This window comes from Bufo bufo, chromosome 6 (assembly GCF_905171765.1).
Source record: "Bufo bufo chromosome 6, aBufBuf1.1, whole genome shotgun sequence".
NCBI lineage: Eukaryota > Metazoa > Chordata > Amphibia > Anura > Bufonidae > Bufo > Bufo bufo.
This window is the reverse complement of record NC_053394.1, coordinates 225,103,181-225,124,573: the sequence shown is the minus strand read 5'-3', so window position 1 is coordinate 225,124,573 and position 21,393 is coordinate 225,103,181. Positions and strand designations below refer to the sequence as shown.

At 42.7% G+C, this 21,393-nt stretch overlaps 1 long non-coding RNA gene across 1 annotated transcript; it reads left to right on the top strand.

Moving 5' to 3' along the window:
* Window positions 1–323: 323 nt before the first annotated feature.
* Window positions 324–21,168, top strand: LOC121005995. Its single transcript, XR_005780002.1, has 3 exons — window positions 324–457; window positions 17,390–17,392; window positions 21,158–21,168. It is a non-coding gene; the product is annotated as an uncharacterized LOC121005995 (long non-coding RNA).
* The last annotated feature ends 225 nt before the right edge of the window (window positions 21,169–21,393 follow it).

Below are 21,393 nucleotides of genomic sequence, written 5' to 3'. Positions count from 1 at the left end.
CTATCTATCTATCTATCTATCTATCTATCTCATATCTATTTATTATCTATCTATATCTCTATTTATCTATACATCACAAATCTATTTATCTAACCATCTATCTATTTAACAATATATCCATTTATCTATGTATGCGCATATCTATTTATCAAGCTTCTAATATCTTTCTAACTGCCTATCTTACTATCTATCTATCTATCTATCTATCTATCTATCTATCACATGGCTTTCTATCAAACATCTATCTATTTATCTTTCTATCTATCAAACATTTATCTATTTATCTTTCTATCTATCAAATATCCAGGGGCGTACATAGAAATCACTGGGCCCCATAGCAAAAATCAGAATTGGGCCCCTTAACCCCGCCCACTACCCACCATGGCCCCTCCCACTTCCCGACCTGGCTCCTCCCATGCCACACCCCCATTAAATAAATCTATACATGACCTACAGAGTTGGGACATCATATAAGGATTTCTTGGTCTGCGGGTATCTGGTCATATAATACTAGACTAGAGGGTTTCATCTGCTGAAGAGCACAGTTAATACATGTACTCTCCACATGGGTAATGGGCTGGCGTACTACATGCAGCATATGGGCCGAGCTCCCTGCAGTGACAGGCAAAGGGGGCACATTGTAAAGTAACACAGATATCACCCTGCCCCCCAGAGATTTGTAAACTAACACGGGCCCTCATAATATATAGTCCTATGTCAGAGTCGGCCAGGCACTGCTGCAGGGAGTACACTGTGCAGGCAGTGACACGGCAGGACGAACGGTTCTTGTTCTGACTGAGTCTGACTTACTTCAGGCCAGCCAGGGACACAGCCGATGCTTCAGAATCTTCCTTCTTCTCTCCTCAGGCACTCTGGCGACGGCTGACGGCAAAGTTCGAGCCGATTCTCCCGCCCCCTTGCGCCACTGGCCAATCAGCAGCTGCCTCAACAGAGTTGCCTTGTGCTGATTGGCCAGCGACTCCAGCGCTACATGCAGGCTGGTTTGATCCTGATTCCGCGTCAGCAGACTGTCTGTCAGGATCAGGGTCAGGTCAGGAGGAGGTCGGGTCAGGATCAGGTCAAACGGGGGGTGGCGGGGGACCACTTCGGCTTGGCGGCGATTGCGGAAGAAGAGTTGGGGCTGAAGAAAAGCAGCCGCATAGCCGGCTGCATGTCATGGGTGGGCGGGGCCAAATAGTGTGGGCGGGGATTTCTCTGCGCTACGGGCCCCCCAGTGCCGCGGGCCCCATAGCAGTGGCGTGGTCTGCCTCTATGGGCGGTACGCCACTGCAAATATCTATTTATCTTTCTATTTAACTGTCTATCTTTCTACTGTCTTTCTATCTATCTAACCATATATCTAACAATTTATCTATTTATCTATCTATCTAACAATTTATCTATCTATCTATCTATCTATCTATCTATCTATCTATGTATTGGTATATATCTTTATCAAGCTTCTAATATCTATTTAACAACTTATTTTTTCATCTATCTATCTATCTATCTATCTATCTATCTATATATCTATCTTTCGGTCTATCTTTCCTAGCCTATGAGCAGAGGTTCACAGACATGTCAGGTGATGTTCTAATATATTTATATAACTATCTATCTGTTATCTATCTATCTATTATCTATCTATAATTCGGCTTAATAAAATATTACTATAAATATTTTTTCTACCTATCTACCTATCAACCATAGTCTATCTATCTATTTACATATCTATTTATCTAGCCATCTATATATTTATCCATATATCTATTTATCTATGTATGCATTTATCCATTTATCAAGCTTCTAACATCTATCTAATGACTTATCTTTCTATCTATCTATATATCTATCTATCTATCTTCTAATATCTATCTAGCTACCTATCTTACTATCTAGCTATCTATAACATGGCTATCAAACATCTATCTATCTATTTATCTATCCATCTATCTAACAATTTATCTATCTATCTATCTATTTATATATCTACCTATCTATATATGTTTCTATATGTCTATCTTTCCACTTTCTTTCTATCTATCAGTCCACTCAAAGGAAACTTTCTCAAGCAGTGATAACAACAGACTGGTGCTCAGTACAGGTATGAATACATGTCCACATTGTGATTGATGATTACAAATAAATTACAATTAATTAATCAATAATTATGTACAAAGTGTGAAATATACATACAAATGAATACATTTCATATTCAATACAAACTTCAAGTATAAAAAGATGAAGTTCCCAAGTGTAGGTATAAAGAAACTTGAAACCTCAGTGTATAATAAAATATTAAACATAATCACATGATTAAATAAATAAAAACACATATAAGGTGTCACGATCAAAAAAACACATGTAAGGTACCAGGTGTGAAATATAAAAACATGATTGACAAAAGGGAAGGAGGATGTGTGTACCAACCAGCATGATATCTCTTGGCATCTCCCGTTTCACACTGCGCATGTCTGGTCTGGGAGAAAGGGGCGTGCTCAATCACGTGCTGTGTGTAAAGCACATGACCCCATCATGTGATGTCCAGAAATCACGTGACCGCGTACCGGCATCAAATGCAAACAGCAGTGCAAACCCGAAGGGAAGCGCCTCCAGTCACGTGAACCTTCAGAGTCACGTGATGTACGAAGATCACATGATCGGACTGGATTATCGGCCCATAAACAGACCATACTAACACATGACAGCACAAATATGCTCCCTTGGCCATTATTTTGATATATAGTATGAAAGGTAAATCCATTAAATAATCAGAGAGGTACATGTGAGTCCAACCATTATCTAGAGTAAACACCAAAATGGTGGACAAAAAAATATATAAATAGAAGAAAGATAGATGCAAAGTGCAATGTGTGATCATACATGTATAGCAAGCGGAGCAGTAAATAAACCTCAACCGGACCGCTTGAAAAAAACGGACCCCAGTGCTTGACAGCCCGTTAAAAGTGTAAAGCACAACTGTGCCTGTTGGGTGACCAATTAGTATTAATAAAATAACTTTATGCACCTCAATATGTCCCATGCCATTGTGATGCACAGAGACTATTGACCGCAAAGAAGCACCTGTGGGGTCACACCGGATCAGCGGCAAGAGATCCCCACTTCAGTATTGACCATAAAAAAATAAAATAAAATTAAGATCATCGATTAAACCAGGCATCATATCTTTCTAAATAAACAACAAATATAATTTTTTATTATTAGTTAAATGGGAAGACAACACATATACCAATTTCAATAGATAAATATCACATTTAGGAAATATCATGGCCAAAAAGTGTTAGATCAGAGAAAATGGATCCATGCTGGCTGTATCAACCTCCGATCCTATAATCAATCGTCATCTATAATAAAAACAAAAATAAAAAAACATAAGTATATGAATAGATAAAGCACCAAAAAGTGAGATAAAATGATTAGAATCATGAATGCCACATTCTAGGTTAAGTGATGATCCAAGTTCTGAAATCCATGTTAAGTCCATTGGGCCTCAACGTATTAAGTGTCGAGATCCAATGTAATTCCCGTTTTTTTTTTTTTTAACATGAATTGCCTATTGCCTCCCCTGCATGAAATGGGAACATGATCAAGTAACATGCATTTGAGGTCACTTTCTCTATGACCCAAATCCACAAAGTGCTTGGATACTGGAGGATCCATATGTTTTTTTATGAATGGTGTATCGATGTTGATTGCATCAGGTTTTAAAGTCCAGTGAAGTTTCACCCACGTATAACATGTTGTAAGGGCACCAGAGAACATATACCACAAAAGAGGAATCACATGTTAAAAAATGTTTTATATTATACTCTTTGGCAGTGATAGGATGGAAAAAACTGCCCCCTTTCTGTATGTATCGACATTTAATACAATTAAGGCATGGAAAACATCCCATTTTTTGAATGCGCAAAAAAGTCTTTGTTTTACATAACTTTGTAACAGACGTCTTGGTTAACGTAACTTTTACTTTGAATGTATGTAAAAATGTATTTGTATGTAATGTCTGATAATGTTTTTATTTGTTTTACATAACTTTGTTGCAGAAGGTTTGATTAATGTTGTAAATTTTACTTTGACTGTATAAAAAAATGTAATTGTATGTAATGCCTGATAATGTTTTTTATTAGTTTTACATAACTTTGTTGCAGAAGGTTTGATTAGTGTTGTAAATTTTACTTTGCATATAAAAATGTATTTGTATGTAATGTCTGATAATGTTTTTATTTGTTTTACATAACTTTGTTACAGAAGGCTACAGATGCCTTGGTTAATGTTTTTATCTGTTTTACATATCCGAAATATTGGGAAAAACAGTACTACACGACAAAAGTTATCGGTTCTTACGAAAATTTGGAATAAGGAAAGACGCTGTAAAAATTGGTGCTGCTCGTACATTAGACTGACTATACATTGTGGACTACTAAATTTGGCAGGTGTTTGCACAAAATGATCGCCAGCTGGCTTATTAGAAGATAGATAGATCTTTCAAAGATTCTAAGAGGTTTGTGCGATTTATGCACTTTTATTAATAGCTTCATAGGCTTTTATTAGCTTGATGGGATATAATAGCTTCGGGAAAGCCAGGTACTTCAAAGAAACCTGCTAGATAATAGATAAATAGATAGCTTGATACATAGATAGATTATTAGGTAGATGGATAGATAGAAAGTGGAAAAATAGACAGATATAAACATATATAGATAAGTAGATATATAGATAGATTGATAGAAAGATAGCTAGCTAGCTAGATAGACAGATGTTTGATAGCCATGTTATAGATAGATAGATAAATAGATAGATAGATAAATAGATAGATATTTGATAGCCATGTTATAGATAGATAGCTAGATAGATAGATAGGTAGCTAGATAGATATTACAAGATAGATAGGTAGATGGAAAGATAAGTCATTAGATAGATATTAGAAGCTTGATAAATAGATATACGTTTACATAGATAAATAGATGAATAGATATATGGATAAATAGATAGCTAGATAGATAGTTAGATAGACAGATAGATTGTTAGATAGATTGATAAATAAATAGATAAATTGTTAGATAGATGGTTAGATAGATAGAAAGATAGTGGAAAGATAGACAGTTAAATAGAAAGATAAATAGATGTTTGATAGATTGAAAGATAAATAGATAGATGTTTGATAAATAGCCCTGTTATAGAATAGATAGATAGCTAGATAGAAAGATAGGTCACTAGAAAGATATTAGAAGCTTGATAAATACATATGCGTATGCATAGATAAATAGATATATGGATAAATAGATAGATGTTTAGATAAATAGATAGATTGATAGATAGATAGATATGTGATAGATAGATAGATATGTGATAGATAGATAGATAGATAGGTGATAGATAGATAGATAGATAAATAGATAGATAAATTAATAGCTGTTAGAAGCTAGATAGATAGATAGATAGATAGATAGATAGATAGATAGATAGATAGATAGATAGATAGATTGTTAGAAAGATGGATAGAGAGATAGAAAGATAGAAAGACAGATAGAATAGATAGATAGGTCGATATATACAGTCGTGGCCAAAAGTTTTGAGAATTACACAAATATTAGTTTTCGCAAAGTTTTCTGCTAAACTGCTTTTAGATCTTTGTTTCAGTTGTTTCTGTGATGTAGTGAAATATAATTACACGCACTTCATACGTTTCAAAGGCTTTTATCGACAATTACATGACATTTATGCAAAGAGTCAGTATTTGCAGTGTTGGCCCTTCTTTTTCAGGACCTCTGCAATTCGACTGGGCCTGCTCTCAATCAACTTCTGGGCCAATTCCTGACTGATAGCAACCCATTCTTTCATAATCACTTCTTGGAGTTTGTCAGAATTAGTGGGTTTTTGTTTGTCCACCCGCCTCTTGAGGATTGACCACAAGTTCTCAATGGGATTAAGATCTGGGGAGTTTCCAGGCCATGAACCCAAAATGTCAACGTTTTGGTCCCCGAGCCACTTAGTTATCACTTTTGCCTTATGGCACGGTGCTCCATCGTGCTGGAAAATGCATTGTTCTTTACCAAACTGTTGTTGGAAGAAGTTGCTGTTGGAGGGTGTTTTGGTACCATTCTTTATTCATGGCTGTGTTTTTGGGCAAAATTGTGAGTGAGCCCAATCCCTTGGATGAGAAGCAACCCCACACATGGTCTCAGGATACTTTACTGTTGGCATGACACAGGACTGATGGTAGCGCTCACCTTTTCTTCTCCGGACAAGCCTTTTTCCAGATGCCCAAAACAATCGGAAAGAGGCGGCGTCATCGGAGAATATGACTTTGTCCCAGTCCTCAGCAGTCCATTCACCATACTTTCTGCAGAAGATCAATCTGTTCCTGATGTTTTTTTTTGGAGAAGTGGCTTCTTTGCTGGCCTTCTTGACACCAGGCCATCTTCCAAAAGTCTTCACCTCACTGTGCATGCAGATGCGCTCACACCTGCCTGCTGCCATTCCTGAGCAAGCTCTGCACTGGTGGCACTCCGATCCCGCAGCTAAATCCTCTTTAGGAGACGATCCTGACGCTTGCTGGACTTTCTTGGACGCCCTGAAGCCTTCTTAACAAGAATTGAACCTCTTTCCTTGAAGTTCTTGATGATCCTATAAATTGTTGATTGAGGTGCAATCTTAGTAGCCACAATATCCTTGCCTGTGAAGCCATTTTTCTGCAACGCAATGATGGCTGCACGCGTTTCTTTGTAGGTCACCATGGTGAACAATGGAAGAACAATGATTTCAAGCATCACCCTCCTTTTAACATGTCAAGTCTGCCATTTTAACCCAATCAGCCTGACATAATGATCTCCAGCCTTGTGCTCGTCAACATTCTCACCTGAGTTAACAAGACGATTACTGAAATGATCTCAGCAGGTCCTTTAATGACATCAATGAAATGCAGTGGAAAGATTTTTTTGGTATTAAGTTAATTTTCATGGCAAAGAAGGACTATGCAATTCATCTGATCACTCTTCATAACATTCTGGAGTATATGCAAATTACTATTATAAAAACTTAAGCAGCAACTTTTCCAATTTCCAATATTTATGTAATTCTCAAAACTTTTGGCCACGACTGTAGATAGATTGATAGAAAGAAAGATAAAAATATATAGATTGGTAGATAGATAGATAGATAGATAGATAGATAGATAGATAGATAGATAAATAGATAAATTGTTAGATAGATGGATAGATAGATAGATAACAGATAGATAGTTATATAAATATATTAGAACATGTCCTGACATGACTGTGAACAGCTGTTCATATAGATGTGTTGAATATCTGTGAAAGATGCTGCTATGAAATAGGGATAAATGGGAATACAGAATCGACACCCGGGAAAGTTGGGTGCCGCAGCTGTCGCAGATTCTGATGTTTGTCACCACTGCTGCGGCTGTGTTGGGACAAAAGACAAATCTGTATGGAGACGCTAAGGAAGCGTGTGTTAGATAGATAGATAAATTGTTAGATAGATAGATAAATAGATAGATTGATGATAGATAAGTTGTTAGATAAATAGATAGATTGATAGATTGTTAGATAAATAGATACATTTCTAGATAGATAGATAGTCTAGATCAGTGTTTCCCAACCAGTGTGCCTCCAGCTGTTGCAAAACTACAACTCCCAGCATGCCAGGACAGCCTTTGGCTGTGCGGGCATGCTGGGAGTTGTAGTTTTGCAACAGCTGGAGGTACACTGGTTGGGAAACACTGGTCTAGATAAATAGATATGTGATAGTTATACAAATAGCTAGATAGCTAGACAGGTAGATAGATAGATAGATAGATAGATAGATAGATAGATAGATAGATAGATAAGTGAGTGAGCAGTAGGGGGCACTCAACTATCTGATGCCAAATGGACAAGGTGGTATCAAATGGTGGATAAAATAAGATTTATTACTGGATAAAATATTGTTGTGGTGTGGCCCACTTTATACAAATGTATAATGCTGGGTCACTATTAAAAGCAGACAAAAAATAAGATAAAACATATATCACACAGTTTGACAACAGTGGAATCACAAAATGCATATCACACAGTTGGTCACCAGTGGGATCACCAAAAAAAATAAAAAAATTATTATCGCAGTTTGTCACCATAAGAAAACCAAAATAGTCACACAAGTGTGCAGTCCTATGATTGGTTATAGTTGTGTCAGATATGTGACCCAAATTTTCGGTGCCCTGAAGACCTTTGGATAATAAATGAAAGTCAATGGGTCACAAGGCTTGTTGTATGGTTGATTCAGAAAAATTTGGGTCATCAGGTTATAATCATATGTCTCTTAGATAGGAAAAGGTATTCAATCTATTATCAGAGGCTGTATTAGCAGCGATATTAGCTGGTGTCTAGGGATGAGCGAACCCGAACTGTATAGTGACACAGACCCATATATTGGGGTGTCCGTGACACGGACCCGAACCCGAACATTTTCGTAAAAGTCCGTGTTCGGGTTCGGTGTTCGGCGCTTTCTTGGCGCTTTTTGAAAGGCTGCAAAGCAGCCAATCAACAAGCGTCATACTACTTGCCCCAAGAGGCCATCACAGCCTTGCCTACTATTGGCATGGCTGTGATTGGCCAGTGCAGCATGTGACCCAGCCTCTATATAAGCTTGGGTCACGTTGCGCTGCACGTCACTCTGCTGATTGAAGCATAGGGAGAGGTTGCAGCTGCGACGTTAGGGCGAGATTAGGCAGTGATTAACTCCTCCAAAAGACTTCATTCTGTGATCGATCTGCAGCTGTGGATCATTGAAGTGCTAGTATTGACTTGCTCACTTTTTTGAGGCTGCCCAGAGCGTTTTTAGATCACTTTTTTTCTGGGGTGATCGGCGGCCATTTTGTGACTTGTGGTGCGCCAGCACAAGCTATCACCAAGTGTATTTAACCATCAATAGTGTGGTTATTTTGTGCTTTATCCTACATCAGCTGCAGGCTGAGCCTGTGTCACCGAAGTGCATTTAACCATCAACAGTCTGGTTATTTTTTGGCCATATACTACATCAGCTGCAGGCTGAGCCTGTGTCACCGAAGTGCATTTAACCATCAACAGTCTAATTATTTTTTGGCCATATACTACATCTGGTGCAGGCTGAGACTGTGTCACCCAAGTGCATTTAACCATCAACAGTGTGGTTATTTTTTGGCCATATACTACATCAGGGGCAAGTTGAGCCTGTCACCCAGCGCCTAAAAAATAGACCTGACATTTCTATTCAACCAAATCTGTACTGTTTTAGCTGGTCAAGTTATTTGTAGTGACCGTAAAAGCACACTTTTTGTTCTGGGTTGAAAAACTATTCCCAAATTTGCCATTCTCAAAATAACTAGTTTCTGGTATATGAGGCCTACTTGAAATCTATCCCAAAAAAGGATATCTTACATTGAAGGTACTGATAGTGTCATTCAGAAAAACCTAAGACACACGCTACCGTGCAGATAGAAGTCTGATTCTGAGATTAAACCTTAACCTGTCACACAGTGCAAAAAAAAACAGGTCTCACATTTCTGTTCAAGCAAATCTGTACTGTTTTAGCTGGTCAAGTTATTTGTAGTGACCGTAAAAGCACACTTTTTTTTCTGGGTTGAAAAACTATTCCCAAATATGCCATTTTCAAAATAACTAGTTTCTGGTATTTGAGGCCTACTTGAAATCTATCCCAAAAAGGATATCTTACATTGAAGGTACTGATAGTGTCATTCAGAAAAACCTAAGACACACGCTACCGTGCAGATAGAAGTCTGATTCTGAGCATAAACCTTAACCTGTCACACAGTGCAAAAAAAAACAGGTCTCACATTTCTATTCAAGCAAATCTGTACTGTTTTAGCTGGTCAAGTTATTTGTAGTGACCGTAAAAGCACACTTTTTTTTCTGGGTTGAAAAACTATTCCCAAATTTGCCATTCTCAAAATAACTAGTTTCTGGTATTTGAGGCCTAGTTGAAATCTATCCCAAAAAGGATATCTTACATTGAAGGTACTGATAGTGTCATTCAGAAAAACCTAAGACACACGCTACCGTGCAGATAGAAGTCTGATTCTGTGATTAAACCTTAACCTGTCACACAGTGCAAAAAAAAAACAGGTCTCACATTTCTATTCAAGCAAATCTGTACTGTTTTAGTTGGTCAAGTAATTTGTAGCGACCGTAAAAGCCCTTTTTTTTTTCTGGGTTGAAAAACTATTAAAAAATTTGACATTCTCAAAATAACTAGTTTCTGGTATTTGAGGACTAGTTGAAATCTATCCCAAAAAGGATATCTTACATTGAAGGTACTGATAGTGTCATTCAGAAAAACCTAAGACACACGCTACCGTGCAGATAGAAGTCTGATTCTGAGATTAAACCTTAACCTGTCACACAGTGCAAAAAAAAACAGGTCTCACATTTCTATTCAACCAAATCTGTACTGTTTTAGCTGGTCAAGTTATTTGTAGTGACCGTAAAAGCACACTTTTTTTTCTGGGTTGAAAAACTATTCCCAAATTTGCAATTCTCAAAATAACTAGTTTCTGGTATTTGAGGCCTACTTGAAATCTATCGCAAAAAGGATATCTTACATTGAAGGTACTGATAGTGTCATTCAGAAAAACCTAAGACACACGCTACCGTGCAGATAGAAGTCTGATTCTGTGATTAAACCTTAACCTGTCACACAGTGCAAAAAAAAACAGGTCTCACATTTCTATTCAAGCAAATCTGTACTGTTTTAGCTGGTCAAGTTATTTGTAGCGACCGTAAAAGCACACTTTTTTTTCTGGGTTGAAAAACTATTCCCAAATTTGCCATTCTCAAAATAACTAGTTTCTGGTATTTGAGGCCTACTTGAAATCTATCCCAAAAAGGATATCTTACATTGAAGGTACTGATAGTGTCATTCAGAAAAACCTAAGACACACGCTACCGTGCAGATAGAAGACTGATTCTGAGATTAAACCTTAACCTGTCACACAGTGCAAAAAAAAACAGGTCTCACATTTCTATTCAAGCAAATCTGTACGGTTTTAGCTGGTCAAGTTATTTGTAGCGACCGTAAAAGCACACTTTTTTTTCTGGGTTGAAAAACTATTCAAAAATTTGCCATTCTCAAAATAACTAGTTTCTGGTATTTGAGGCCTACTTGAAATCTATCCCAAAAAGGATATCTTACATTGAAGGTACTGATAGTGTCATTCAGAAAAACCTAAGACACACGCTACCGTGCAGATAGAAGTCTGATACTGAGATTAAACCTTAACCTATCACACAGTGCAAAAAAAAACATGTCTCAAATTTCTATTCAAGCAAATCTGTACTGTTTTAGCTGGTCAAGTTATTTGTAGTGACCGTAAAAGCACACTTTTTTTTCTGGGTTGAAAAAGCATTCCCAAATTTGCCATTCTCAAAATTGTGGTGAACGGGAACAATGAGGAAAACATCTAATAAGGGACGCGGACGCGGACGTGGACATGGTCGTGGTGGTGTTAGTGGACCCTCTGGTGCTGGGAGAGGACGTGGCCGTTCTGCCACAGCCACATGTCCTAGTGTACCAACTACCTCAGGTCCCAGTAGCCGCCAGAATTTACAGGGATATTTGGTGGGGCCCAATGCCGTTCTAAGGATGGTAAGGCCTGAGCAGGTACAGGCATTAGTCAATTGGGTGGCCGACAGTGCATCCAGCACGTTCACATTATCTCTCACCCAGTCTTCTGCAGAAAGCGCACAGATGGCGCATGAAAACCAAGCCCATCAGTCTGTCACATCACCCCCATGCATATCAGGGAAACTGTCTGAGCCTCAAGTTATGCAGCAGTCTCTTATGCTGTTTGAAGACTCTGCTGCCAGGGTTTCCCAAGGGCATCCACCTAGCTCTTCACCAGGGGTGGAAGAGATAGAATGCACTAACGCACAACCACTTATGTTTCCTGATGATGAGGACATGGGAATACCACCTCAGCACGTCTCTGATGATGACGAAACACAGGTGCCAACTGCTGCGTCTTTCTGCAGTGTGCAGACTGAACAGGAGGTCAGGGGTCAAGACTGGGTGGAAGACGATGCAGGGGACGATGAGGTCCTAGACCCCACATGGAATAAAGGTCGTGCCACTGACTTTCAGAGTTCGGAGGAAGAGGCAGTGGTGAGACCGAGCCAACAGCGTAGCAAAAGAGGGAGCAGTGGGCAAAATCAGAACACCTGCCGCCAAGAGACTCCGCCTGCTACTGACCGCCACCATCTGGGACCGAGCACCCCAAAGGCAGCTTCAAGGAGTTCCCTGGCATGGCACTTCTTCAAACAATGTGCTGACGACAAGACCCAAGTGGTTTGCACGCTGTGCCATCAGAGCCTGAAGCGAGGCATTAACGTTCTGAACCTTAGCACAACCTGCATGACCAGGCACCTGCATGCAAAGCATGAACTGCAGTGGAGTAAACACCTTAAAAACAAGGAAGTCACTCAGGCTCCCCCTGCTGCCTCTTCTGCTGCTGCCGCCTCGGCCTCTTCTGCTGCTGCCGCTGCCTCGGCCTCTTCTGCTGCTGCTGCCGCCGCCTCGGCCTCTTCCTCTGCCTCTGGAGGAACGTTGGCACCTGCCGCCCAGCAAACATGGGATGTACCACCAACACCACCACCTGCGTCACCAAGCATCTCAACCATGTCACACGGCAGCGTTCAGCTCTCCATCTCACAAACATTTGAGAGAAAGCGTAAATTCCCACCTAGCAACCCTCGATCCCTGGCCCTCAATGCCAGCATTTCTAAACTACTGGCCTATGAAATGCTGTCATTTAGGCTGGTGGACACACACAGCTTCAAACAGCTCATGTCACTTGCTGTCCCACAGTATGTTGTTTCCAGCCGCCACTACTTCTCCAAGAGAGCCGTGCCTTCCCTGCACAAACAAGTGTCCGATAAAATCAAGTGTGCACTGCGCAACGCCATCTGTGGCAAGGTCCACCTAACCACAGAAACGTGGACCAGTAAGCACGGCCAGGGACGCTATATCTCCCTAACCGCACACTGGGTAAATGTAGTGGCGGCTGGGCACCAGGCGGAGAGCTGTTTGGCGCACGTCCTTCCGCCGCCAAGGATCGCAGGGCAACATTCTTTGCCTCCTGTCTCCTCCTCCTCCTACTCAGCTTCCTCCTCCTCTTCTTCCACCTGCTCATCCAGTCAGCCACACACCTTCACCACCAACTTCAGCACAGCACGGGGTAAACGTCAGCAGGCCATTCTGAAACTCATATGTTTGGGGGACAGGCCCCACACCGCACAGGAGTTGTGGCGGGGTATAGAACAACAGACCGACGAGTGGTTGCTGCCGGTGAGCCTCAAGCCCGGCCTGGTGGTGTGCGATAATGGGCGAAATCTCGTTGCAGCTCTGGGACTAGCCGGTTTGACGCACATCCCTTGCCTGGCGCATGTGCTGAATTTGGTGGTGCAGAAGTTCATTCGCAACTACCCCGACATGTCAGAGCTGCTGCATAAAGTGCGGGCCGTCTGTTCGCGCTTCCGGCGTTAACACCCTGCCGCTGCTCGCCTGTCTGCGCTACAGAATAACTTCCGCCTTCCCGCTCACCGCCTCTTATGCGAAGTACCCACCAGGTGGAACTCCACCTTGCATATGCTGGACAGACTGTGCGAGCAGCAGCAGGCCATAGTGGAGTTTCAGCTGCAGCACGCACGGGTCAGTCGCACTGTAGATCAGACACACTTCACCACCAATGACTGGGCCTCCATGCGAGACCTGTGTGCCCTGTTGCGCTGTTTCGAGTACTCCACCAACATGGCCAGTGGCGATGACGCCGTTATCAGCGTTACAATACCACTTCTATGTCTCCTTGAGAAAACACTTAGGGCGATGATGGAAGAGGAGGTGGCCCAGGAGGAAGAGGAGGAAGAGGGGTAATTTTTAGCACTTTCAGGCCAGTCTCTTCGAAGTGACTCAGAGGGAGGTTTTTTGCAACACCAGAGGCCAGGTACAAATGTGGCCAGACAGGGCCCACTACTGGAGGACGAGGATGAGGAGGAGGTGGAGGAGGATGAGGATGAAGCATGTTCACAGCGGGGTGGCAACCAAAGCAGCTCGGGCCCATCACTGGTGCGTGGCTGGGGGGAAACACAGGACGATGACGATACGCCTCCCACAGAGGACAGCTTGTCCTTAACTCTGGGCAGCCTGGCACACATGAGCGACTACATGCTGCAGTGCCTGCGCAACGACAGCAGAGTTGCCCACATTTTAACGTGTGCGGACTACTGGGTTGCCACCCTGCTGGATCCCCGGTACAAAGACAATGTGCCCACCTTACTTCCTACACTTGAGCGTAATAGGAAGATGCGCGAGTACAAGCGCACGTTGGTAGACGCGCTACTGAGAGCATTCCCAAATGTCACAGGGGAACCAGTGGAAGACCAAGGCGAAGGCAGAGGAGGAGCAAGAGGTCGCCAACGCAGCTGTGTCACGCCCAGCTCCTCTGAGGGCTGGGTTAGCATGGCAGAGATGTGGAAAAGTTTTGTCAACACGCCACAGCTAAGTGCACCACCACCTGATTTGGAACGTGTTAGCAGGAGGCAACATTTCACTAACATGGTGGAACAGTACCTGTGCACACCCCTCCACGTACTGACTGATGGTTCGGCCCCATTCAACTTCTGGGTCTCCAAATTGTCCACGTGGCCAGAGCTAGCCTTTTATGCCTTGGAGGTGCTGGCCTGCCCGGCGGCCAGCGTTTTGTCTGAACGTGTATTCAGCACGGCAGGGGGCGTCATTACAGACAAACGCAGCCGCCTGTCTACAGCCAATGTGGACAAGCTGACGTTCATAAAAATGAACCAGGCATGGATCCCACAGGACCTGTCCATCCCTTGTGCAGATTAGATATTAACTACCTCCCCTTAACAATATATTATTCTACTCCAGGGCACTTCCTCATTCAATACTATTTTTAATTTCATTTTACCATTATATTGCGGGGCAACCCAAAGTTGAATGAACCTCTCCTTTGTCTGGGTGCTGGGGCCTAAATGTGTGACAGTGGCCTGTTCCAGTGGTGGGTGACGTGAAGCCTGATTCTCTGCTATGACATGAAGACTTATTCTGTGCTGACATAAGGCCAGATTCTCTGTTACGGGACCTCTCTCCTCTGCCTGGGTGCCTGGGCCTAAATGTGTGACAGTGGCCTGTTCCAGTGGTGGGTGACGTGAAGCCTGATTCTCTGCTATGACATGAAGACTGATTCTGCGCTGACATTAGGCCAGATTCTCTGTTACAGGACCGCTCTCCTCTGTCTGGGTGCCGGGGCCTAAATGTGTGACAGTGGCCTGTTCCAGTGGTGGGTGACGTGAAGCCTGATTCTCTGCTATGACATGATGACTGATTCTGCGCTGACATAAGGCCAGATTATCTGTTACGGGACCTCTCTCCTCTGCCTGGGTGCCTGGGCCTAAATGTGTGACAGTGGCCTGTTCCAGTGGTGGGTGACGTGAAGCCTGATTCTCTGCTATGACATGAAGACTGATTCTGCGCTGACATAAGGCCAGATTCTCTGTTACGGGACCTCTCTCCTCTGCCTGGGTGCCTGGGCCTAAATGTGTGACAGTGGCCTGTTCCAGTGGTGGGTGACGTGATGCCTGATTCTCTGCTATGACATGAAGACAGATTCTGTGCTGACATAAGGCCAGATTCTCTGTTACGGGACCTCTCTCCTCTGCCTGGGCCTAAATGTGTGACAGTGGCCTGTTCCAGTGGTGGGTGACGTGAAGCCTGATTCTCTGCTATGACATGAAGACTGATTTTGCGCTGACATAAGGCCAGATTCTCTGTTACGGGACCTCTCTCCTCTGCCTGGGTGCCTGTTCCTAAATGTGTGACAGTGGCCTGTTCCAGTGGTGGGTGACGTGATGCCTGATTCTCTGCTATGACATGAAGACTTATTCTGTGCTGACATGAAGCCAGATTCTCTGTTACGCGACCTCTCTCCTCTGCCTGGGTGCCTGGGCCTAAATATGTGACAGTGGCCTGTTCCAGTGGTGGGTGACGTGAAGCCTGATTCTCTGCTATAACATGAAGACTGATTCTGCGCTGACATAAGGCCAGATTCTCTGTTACGGGACCGCTCTCCTCTGTCTGGGTGCCGGGGCCTAAATGTGTGACAGTGGCCTGTTCCAGTGGTGGGTGACGTGAAGCCTGATTCTCTGCTATGACATGAAGACTGATTCTGTGCTGACATGAAGCCAGATTCTCTGCTATGGCATGAAGAGACTTATTCTGTGCTGACATGAAGCCAGATTCTTTGCTATGGCATGAAGAGACTATTTCTCTGCTGACGTGAAGCCAGATTCTCTGCTATGGGACCTCTGTCCAATTGATATTGGGTCATTTTTATTTTTTTAATTTTTATTTTAATTCATTTCCCTATCCACATTTGTTTGCAGGGGATTTACCTACATGTTGCTGCCTTTTGCAGCCCTCTAGCTCTTTCCTGGGCTGTTTTACAGCCTTTTTAGTGCCCAAAAGTTCGGGTCCCCATTGACTTCAATGGGGTTCGGGACGAAGTTCGGGTCGGGTTCGGATCCCGAACCCGAACATTTCCGTGAAGTTCGGCCGAACTTCTCGAACCCGAACATCCAGGTGTTCGCTCAACTCTACTGGTGTCATTACTTTGTGTCATAACTTTGACAGCAACACTTGTACGGCAGCCCTTCTTGAAGGTATGCACTAAACCGCAGCTACAATAGAGACATTTTCACCGATATGTATGGCACATGTACTTTACCCCTCCTGCAGACTTTGTGTCCGGTAATAGTTCGCTGGAGGACTCAGTCGGCGTGCGATGCTGCGGCCGCTGTATGTCTGGGACCTTGCGCGTTGCTCCATGTGATCGTGCCGGGTCTCGTGATCGGAGTAGGTCCACGTGATCAGAGGGGTGTCTGAGGAGGCCCAACTGCCTCAGATGATGTCACTGTTTCAGGCTCGCGTCTATACTTGCTTGCAAGCTGGAGCAATATGAGCAAATGTTTCAAATGTATTGCTTACCTCCAAAGGTACATCGATGCAATCAATAAGTTGCGACTGATTGATAGTGGCTGCTGATACCATACGCATTTCGGGTCCTGAACTTGCCCCTTCCTCAGCAGCCACTATGAATCAGTCGCAACTTATTGATTGCATCAATGTACCTTTGGATCTAAGCAATGCATTTGAAACATTTGCTGCACGCCTGAAAGAGTGACATCATCCGAGGCAGAAGATTGGCAAATTCGCCACTGGCGCCCTGTGCTCTTCACAGATGAAAGCAGGTTCACACTGAGCACATGTGACAGATCTGACAGAGTCTGGAGACGCCGTGGAGAACGTTCTGCTGCCTGCAACATCCTCCAGCATGACCGGTTTGGCATTGGGTCAGTAATGGTGTGGGGTGGCATTTCTTTGGAGGGCCGCACAGCCCTCCATGTGCTCGCCAGAGGTAGCCTGACTGCCATTAGGTACCGAGATGAGATCCTCAGACCCCTTGTGAGACCATATGCTGGTGCGGTTGGCCCTGGGTTCCTCCTAATGCAAGACAATGCTAGACCTCATGTGGCTGGAGTGTGTCAGCAGTTCCTGCAAGACGAAGGCATTGATGCTATGGACTGGCCCGCCCGTTCCCCAGACCTGAATCCAATTGAGCACATCTGGGACATCATGTCTCGCTCTATCCACCAACGTCACGTTGCACCACAGACTGTCCTGGAGTTGGCAGATGCTTTAGTCCAGGTCTGGGAGGAGATCCCTCAGGAGACCATCCGCCACCTCATCAGGAGCATGCACAGGCGTTGTAGGGAGGTCATACAGGCATGTGGAGGCCACACACACTACTGAGCCTCATTTTGACTTGTTTTAAGGACATTACATCAAAGTTCGATCAGCCTGTAGTGTGTTTTTCCACTTTAATTTTGAGTGTGACTCCAAATCCAGACCTCCATGGGTTAAAAATTTGATTTCCATTTTTTTATTTTTGTGTGATTTTGTTGTCAGCACATTCAACTATGTAAAGAGCAAAGTATTTCAGAAGAATTTTTAATTAACTCAGATCTAGGATGTGTTATTTTGGTGTTCCCTTTATTTTTTTGAGCAGTGTATATTAGATCTTACCCTGACATGTCTGACATGTTGGACTGCATCATATACCTTGCAGGACCTTCGGTGACATCAAAAGTCCTATAGATAGTTAGATAGATGGATCAAAAAGTTATTGCCAATATTTATAATAACTTAATAAGCGGTTAATACACGCTTAATACAAGTTTAATATCATTTTATTTTAAACATATTAAACTAAATTGAATTACTGACGCTTTATCGGATCTAAAAGAATACAATGAGATTTGAATGGGCGGTATTTTAGGCGTGGTTTGGGTGTTATTGTGGGCGGGGTTATGGGCAAGGTTTATGAGCAAAAAAGGGGCGTGGTCATCTGTCACTTTGACGAGAACACCAGCCCCTTACTACTGATAATGTTGATATCTCATCTTTCAACCTACTATAAATCTAGTACCTGAGAAAGAAAGGATCTGGGGGTACATTTTAGGTACTGTAAATCAAAAGGAAGTTGTGGAAAAGAACAAAACTCAGAAACCCTCTCCCCCTTGTGCAGTGTCATACATAGTGGATGGGAACAAGAAGGTTTAACTCCATCTATAAAAACTCCAAAATGGTTGCACAGCCTCTCTCTATGGTATGTACAAATTTGCCTTTGCACCAGGGATATCACACCCCCCGACCTAAGGTCAGGGGGTCTGTTGAAGAATGGTCAGAGTGAATCTTGAGCTGTTTCTCCCTTCCTTCTATGATAACATTGCATTGCCATATCCAGTTCGAGACTGGGTTTCTCATGTGCCTTATGGTGCACTCTCTATTGATACAGAACATGTAAACTTTGTCATGATTGCACATACAGTACACATCATTTAAGGGATATCCCAGTGGGTAACCACTATGACCAATGATTAGCTGAGCAGGCTTTTCCATACATTTCTTGTATGCCAGGACCAGGAAGTGGAGAGCAGAATGAACAGGGGTTGCATGGAATGACAAATGTTGGGAATATGTGATCTGTGTTATTATTATTTGAAATTTTTAACAAATCCTGGCCCTTTCTTTGCCCTTGGAAAACTCTTTTGATGAGAGGTAATAGGATATTCTGGAATCATCCTATTACAGTTAGACTGAAGTAGCTAGTGACAGTCCAGAGAATCAACTCCAAATATGACTGCCTTAAGCTGGACTTTATGAGACCATTATTATGTCAGGGCTTAGGTCCAGATAGGAATTTTCTGGTCACCAGTCTGACTCTTTTGTCATATTCCTATATTTTATTACTACATGAACATTGTGATATTTACAGAGATGACACAGAGAGGTGATTCAGTTAAAATTGTTGAATTCAGGCTAGCATGTTTAACTTAACCCTAATACCTGAGTTGCCAGTCATTTAAATCACTGTCTTAAAGTATAAAATGCTTTATGGCACCAGTGGGATTCCCAATCCTCTCGAACAGCACAACTGCAGTGAGATGTATGGTGTATTTTTTTCTTCTCTGCTGCAACACATACATTATCTGACAACTAATCCTTAATAATGTATCTTGGACATGGTTCAGTGGCAAAATCAAACTTGTCAAACAAAGGTTTGTTATGACAAAGGAAGCTTTCACACATTTTATTGCTATAAAAGATTGTACTATATTTTGCATGAATAGAAACTTTAGAACATGCTAATTATTTAAATAATATGGTATCAAACCCTTCAAGAGGACAGATGGCATGGCGCTGAGATAAGTAGGATGTTACAAATCTATGAATGTTAGTGCTACCGCTTAGATGATCACTAATTCACGTCCTACTGTGCTCTTCCTCTCTTAAAGGTACATGGATTTTACTCATATTGAAACCATCAGTTATCTAATATATAAAGCTGAGTGTATGTGTGTGCGTATGTCCGCTAAAGGAACCTACATCGTCACATTTACAATCCTGAAATTTGGCACACAGGTACATCAGGTGTCCGGGAAGGTTTTAGACCAGGTCTCAGCTCTCTAGGACATACCATTCCTGAGATATTCCCAAAAAATGCATTAGCCAATAGAAGCTTGGTCACATGACCCTTATCAGCCAATAGAAGCTCGCAGGTCCTTCAGCCTCCACATACAGCTTTACTCCAGGTTTCCATAACAATCCAGCCATTTATTTTCACTGCTGTAGATGAGCTTTAAATTAAATCTGTCACCAGGATAATAGCTATTGAAGTAAAGCCATGGTCTAATAGCACTTAGTACCTTATTTCAAGATGTACCTTTGTTCCAGCAATAGATGTTTTTTATCCTCTGAAAATCCAGTTTATTTGGTAAACAAATGAGCCAGTAAGGTGCCCAGAGGGGCGTCACTCTTGTTGGGAGGGACGGTGACTTTCTCCCTGCAGCTCACACTCGGACAGCACAGTGCTGCTGTCTTAGACTGAGCTGTTCAAAAGGACACGCCCCCGATCCAATTAAGCCATGCCGCCTCCCACTCCTCAGCCGACAGGGATTGAAAAAAATAAGTTAAAAATCAACTTCTAGGTCCCGCTAAGCCACGCCCTGATCTGGTTAGGCCACACCCCTCCCCCTCCTCAGCCGACAGGGATTGAGAAAATGAGGTTAAAAATCAACTTCTGTCAGCTGCAGGGGTGGGAGGGACGTTGACTTTCTTAATGCAGCTCACACTCAGACAGCACAGTGCTGCTGTCTGAGAGTGAGCTGTTCAAAAGGACATCCTTGTGTCCGTCCAGGCCCTGAGCCAGATAGAGGACAGGGAGTCTGAAAGCCGGACTGTCCGGCCTAAAACTGGACCTCTGGCCACCCTAGGGGCAGGCTGCTGTGGAGGTCACAGTTAAGGGGATGGACCGCTATGGAGGTCAGTGTTAAGGGGCAGATTGCTGTAAAGGCCACTGTTAAGGGGCAGGCCCCTGTGAAGGTCCCTGTCAAGGGGGTGGTGTGCTGTGAAAGTCACTGTTAAAGGGGAAGGCTGCTGTAAAGGTCAAAGTTAAGGGGCTGGGCTGCTGTGGAGGTCCAATTTTAAGGGACACTGTGGGAGGGGTCAGTGTTAAGGGTTGGGGGGCTGTGGAGGTCACTGTTAAGGGGGCGGGGTGCTGTAGATGTCACTGTTATAGTGGATAGTGTTAATATCTTTTAACGACACACACACAAACATTAAATTAAATAGATTTAATATACCCGAGCGAAGCCTGGTCCTTCTGCTAGTATATATATATATATATATATATATATATACTCAAAAGTTGAACCTATTTATGCAACAAGGCAACACAGTAATTCA